Source organism: Mus musculus, chromosome 14 (genome assembly GCF_000001635.26).
Source record: "Mus musculus strain C57BL/6J chromosome 14, GRCm38.p6 C57BL/6J".
NCBI classification, from domain to species: Eukaryota; Metazoa; Chordata; class Mammalia; order Rodentia; family Muridae; genus Mus; species Mus musculus.
Window position 1 is genome coordinate 28,342,193 of NC_000080.6, and position 5,873 is coordinate 28,348,065.

At 46.6% G+C, this 5,873-nt stretch overlaps 1 protein-coding gene across 35 annotated transcripts in view; it reads left to right on the forward strand.

Moving 5' to 3' along the window:
- The window catches only part of Erc2 (ELKS/RAB6-interacting/CAST family member 2), an 856,263-nt gene that overhangs the window by 719,918 nt on the left and 130,472 nt on the right, over positions 1-5,873 (forward strand). The gene's annotated exons all lie outside the window — the stretch shown is intronic.

The following is a 5,873-nucleotide window of genomic DNA, read 5'->3' on the forward strand; positions in this document are numbered from 1 at the left end:
AAGGCTGTTCCCCCAAAAGCCAACCTACTGTCAACAATGTAAAAGGGCCACAGCTCACACCATCAGTGGGATTGCTAGTACCTTTTACCATCAACCTGTTCAATTCAATAGAATTAAAAATTATGTAGGCATGTGAAAAAAACGGACTATAAAAATGACCATTTTTGTGTAATGTATATGTGTATATAATATAATGATATTTAGAAATAAAGTAGTATGTCTAAGGAAAACTGAAGATGTCACTTTTATAACTTTCATGTCATTTTCCTAAAGGAATTCCTTTATCCACTGGCAAGACTTCTTTGTAGGCATGTATGTGTCTGCATGCATATGTGTATATATGTACATGTCTGTTTGTCTGTCTGTCTGTTTTGACTCTCAATGGTGAGGAATAGGCTGTGGTGGTATCAGGTTCCAATTCTGACACTTTCCAGGATATGACCTTTTCCAGCATGCTTAACTGTCTTTATGGCACATACTCCAGCTTTTTTCTCTTTCTTTCCTTTTCTTCCTTTCTTCCTTCCTTCCTTCCTTCCTTCCTTCCTTCCTTCCTTCCTTCCTTCATTCCTTCCTTCTTTTCTTTCTTCCTTCCATCATTCCTTCCTTCCTTTCTTTCTTTAATTCTCTTTGCATTCCACTTTCTGCCCCTTTCCCAGTATCCCCTCCCATAGTCCCTTCTTCTCTGAGAAGATAGAGGCTGCTTCTGGGTGTCTCCTCACCCTGGCACATCAAGTCTCTGCTGAGCTAGGCACATCCTCTCCCACTGAGGCTGGACAAGGCAGCCCAGCTAGAAGAACATATCCCATGGACAGGCAACAGCTTTAGAGGGAGCTTCCCCACCCCTGTTCCAGTTGTGCAGGACCCACAATGAAGACTGAGCTGTGCATCTGCATTCCTCCTTTCTTGATGCAAGGCAATGACAACCACTTGCTTGAATGGTAAAGAGGACTGGAGGAAGGGATGTCTCAGAAGACCTTTTAGCTGACACTATGTGTCTCCAGGCAAGAGTAGAAAGCCAAAGAGGTGCATTATCGCCAGCATAAAGCAAAGGTCTTATCAGACATGTGTGTTGACAGATCCTGGTCCAAGATGACCAAACACCTTTGCAAATGCTGGCTCTCTTCTCTCATCCAGGTAGTAGGGGAAAATACTTAAAAACAAAATAAATGGAGAATAATTTTTGTAGTCAATAGTCAGCTGAAATTGTTTCAAAATGTCTTAGAGGTTGTCCCAAACCATCGGCTGTCCTGGACCCAGACCAGAACCTGATTTCCAGTTGTGGATGATAAATAAACACAGCCCGCTGCCCTTCGTGGCATGTGGCTATTTTTTTAACCCATGCAGATGTGTCCTATTTACATTGAAGCTGTCACACAATTTAGTGAAGGCCCACAGGATCTGAAGGAAAGAGGGCCTGCAGCTCTGGAACATTCACAGGAGAGGGAGTGGCCGATCTCTACAGAACTGTGGTCCTGTGGCCCTGGGGGATGTGTGAAGATCTGAGCGCTCTGGCCAGTAGCAGAGTCTGCTGACCACGCAGGTTTGGAGCTAATATACAGGAGCAGGTATGATGAGACAGGAGAGGGTTGGCACTGCTATAATTTTGACATTTTTGCAGTGTGTGGAAAGTCTTGAATCTCTAATGGGTACGAAAATCCCCTCATTTGGTACAAGCTTGTGCACGGCAGATTGAGTCTGAATTGAAACATCAATTAAAGAGTACTGGCTGGCTGTTCTGCTTTTTCCCTGAGTGTGAGGTTTCCTTGGCAAAAGACTTGTTTGGCTATAATTTTCAGATTCACCCCTAACAGACCCACGCCTGTGGACTTCTACAGGGAGCATATGGAGCCTGAGCCTCAGAGTCAAAACAGGGATGGAGCATTTCAGGGTCAGTCCATATACTAGAGAGATCACCATTGGGAAAGGTGGGAAGGCCCTGCTCAGGGTTGGTTGGGGTCTCCCAGTCTCGGACTAGAACCCAGAGTTCAAGACTTGCACGGGTTATGTTTTCTGCTTGGCTTTATCATTTCTGCACAATCTTTCTCTCTAGTGATGCATGTGGAGAAGAAGAAGACATCATTGATTCCAATGTACTTTAAAATTCCTACCGCTAGTCCCTCCTCCATTGGAAGAAAGCCTTGGTGGCATGGTAAAGAAGCTCTTGGGTTCTAGGAGAACAATCTGAATTCTGATCCCCATGAGGGACCTGGGGAGCCCAATAGAAGCCTTGAACTCACAGAACACAAGGACAGCCCCTCCACCACCACCCCCACCATACCTTCACATTAGCAAGGAACAAGTGCATACAATGTGCTGTGAGGGACCATTTAAGCATCTGCAACAATGCTTCCGGCATGCTCTGTCTGCCATGGGCCTGGAAGGAACAAGCAGGCTGTCTCTTCACAGAAATCAATACCCCTTATTCTAATTGAAACTGACTAAGCACCTGTTTCTTGCCAGGTCTTTGTGTCAGGCAAATAAGCAGTAAATAGAGCAGTTGAGAACCTTCCTTCCTTCCTTGAGAGAAACCAGCATCACACACTAAGGTATAAATGAACACAGGAGGCCATTTTAGATAGTGGTGAGTTCAAAGGGAGGAGGTGGAAGAACAAGTATATTCTCTCAGGTAAAATTCTGTGAGGAGACTCCCTGACTGGGACAGAGCTGGCGCAAAGGAGGTACAATCCACAAACTCAAGGGAAAGATCGTGTGGTGGGATGCAGAAGAGGTGGGCCGGGCTTCTGGACTAGGACAAGCCTACTAAAGTATGAGGACGAGGAGCCATGCTGGGCTGACCAAGGGAGAAGGCAGATATAGCAATCACTGTGCTAGAGGAGGGCATTTTGGTACTGGTGTGGGGTTCCCTAGAAACATGGCTACTGTGGATTCTACAAGGCCTTTCACGTTAGGGTGACAGGTGGGCAGAGCTGAAAGGTGGCACTTTCTTTAACTCCAACCTGAGGAAACTGAGGCACAGGCCAGTAAGGGTTGTCCCATATGTGGAGTGCTGAATCTTCTCCCTTGCCTGCCTCTCCCTCTGAACCCACCAGTCTATCCTTCAGTGACTCTGATTCAAACCTCTCTTCCCCATCGGACATCTAAAAGCACACCTTTGGCATTTGTTTTCAGTCAGTTGTTAAAAGACAGTCACCTTGAGTGGCTTTTGTTTGACAGGCATGTCCATATTGTCACCATTGATCCCAGAGCAGCATCACATGAGAGGGATACCTTTGCTCTGTGGGAAAATGAGAAAGACAATGGAGAGCTAGTTCTCAGTACAAGAATCTAGTTCAGCTTGGTCCCTGACTATGACCCTGAGCAAGCCCCGTCCTCTGGACCTACACTTCTTCATGGATATTATGAGAGTACAGGAATATAACAAGTATATTAAGGAGAGATAATTTTAAACCAAGCCAGTTAAACGTTTGTAGAACGTCTAGGGTTTTAAATATGCAAGTGAGCAATGCCAGACTTGCAGACAGAAGTACACTCTGGTGTGTGTCCCTGCAAGTCATCACAGATGTGCATCTGCAGGTGGCCGTGGAACGCCAAACAGAAGGTAGGGCGACAGCTTAGAGTGCCCCTGATGGTCTCAGGAGCTAGCATGTGAAATAATCCTGAGGTGTTAATACCTCCTGTGTCCTTCTTGGGCCTCACTCTGCAGAAGCATAGAATGGCAGACACCCCACCCCACCCCCCAGTGTGTTTCCCTTTCCTAACCACAGTGACCCACAAAGCTGTCTTGGAAGGGGCTAGACTTCTCTGATCCTTGGGCCACTTGAAGCTCTAGGTAAGCTCTCTCCCACAAGGGGCAAATGTTCCTGTTCCCTGGTGAAGTTATGCAGGCACGGTTGTCAGGCAGGCATGACAGGGTTTCCTGGCAGACAGACCCTAGACTCCTCACATCTTCTGAGGGACTTTCCTCTGGTCTTTATAATTGTTTTCACTTTTTACACACCCTCTTGCTCACGAGTTATGCTCTTTTGCCCAATGACAGCCACCCAGAGCAGAGGTCTTGCTCAGTTGGCACTCAGAGACAGGCACCAGTCACCTGCTTTGCAGCAGCTTTCACAGAACCACCAACCGTACCTGGTTGGAGTACTCCCTCTGTACCAGGCAATTATTTCAGGGGCTCAGGGAATACTCAGGGCCTCTGGGCCACATCCCCTGGAGGGGTGAGCTATGTTGATGTTCCCTCTGTATAGATGAAGATGCTGGAGTTTGGTCAGCCTTGGGAGCACCCTGGAAGTCTCACAAAAGACACTCTGTGCTCTTCCAAATCCCGAGCTTGGTTATGGCTGTGTTTTATGCCCTGTGTTATCTTCTCTCCTCACTGTGGTGACACACCTAACAGAAAGTTTCAAGAGAAAACTTACCTGGACTCCTGGTTCTAGAAGCTCTGACCACCAAAGAGGCTAAGGCCTGGTGGAACAGCTCCACAGCAGTGGCTGTCATCAAATGGAGAGTCAAGGAGTAGAGACGGAAGAGGAATTATAGCTGCCATATATGTCCTAAACCCATCCTCAGAGGGCAACATCGATCATCTAGGCCTGTGTCCCAAAAGTTTCATGGCCTTCTAAAACCAGTACCACCAGCTTGGAACCAAATGCTTAAAACATGAGCATGCCTTGAGCACTCCCAATTTTAAACCCTAACTCTGTCACCCTTTGAAGGATGATGAGCAGATCAGTCACTGAATAGGTAGATGAGTGAATGCTGGAACACTAAATGAAGGAATGAGGGCCCATCAGCCCCTCCCACTTCTGGCTTTGGGGGGAGAGGAAGGGACTTGCCACCTTTGAGTCATCATTTCTTACTTTCTTGTGGTCCTGTGGACATTCCCCATGGCATTGTGTCCAGCCATCAGGGTACAAGTGGGGACTACCCTATTTCAGAGCCTGGCCCTTGACTGCCAGCAGCCACCTCAAACCACCTCTACTGCCAGACACATCCTACAAAGAAGGCACCCTGCAGGACCACAAGCATCAGCCTTCGGCTTGCTGGGGTTTGTACTGTACTGCCAAGGCCCTCTGTGAGTAGAGGCCAGCTGTGCTGGGATTGGAACCTGAAGAAAGATGGGCTAAGATCAGATAAGCACCCCTTCTCAGGCAGTGGCAGCCTGCCTCCTCCCTATGTGCAGGCCTTTGTCAGATGACTAGCAATTGAGGAATGCTGAAATGGATCTCAAGCCCTGATCTGAATTGTAATCTCAGAAGCTATACTTAAGTCTACCTAAAGATATTTCAATTTGCTCACTCCTGCTCTCCCTTTTAACTCTCCTTAGCTCAGAGCATACTTGGTAACGTGGCAGAATGCAGAAATCCAGGACATATTTCTTGATGTTTTACATCACAGTTGTAAGTCCTTCTTATCCTTTGATAATTTTACTTCAACTTTCAGTCAGTATACTGGTGGGTGTGCCTCTATGATATATATCTAAGTTTATATATATCACATGTATATATATACCACATCATAGGTTCCTTTCATCCCTCCCAAAGCCAAACTTGTGAGACAACGTTCAACCTCAGATTAATTTCCAAATAACTTTATTTAGCTTTCACAGCTGCTGCCAAAAAGCCATTCTCCAAGGCCAGTTGGTTATAGACCTTGTGGTGGTTGTAATTAGTAGTCCATAGATCAGGGGCACACTACAGGGGAGGAATAGTGATGTTACCAAGAAACAGTTAAATATACCAACAGAGTAAGGACAGGTTAGGTTAGATGGGTAGGAATGCATCCTTCAGCGGCTGACCAGTAGTCCAAGGTGAAAATGGACAAGGCAGGCCTCTCAGAATTTGTGGATCAGTGGGGTGCTCAGCTCTCTCTCTCTCTCTCTCTCTCTCTCTCTCACACACACTTTGTGTGTGTGT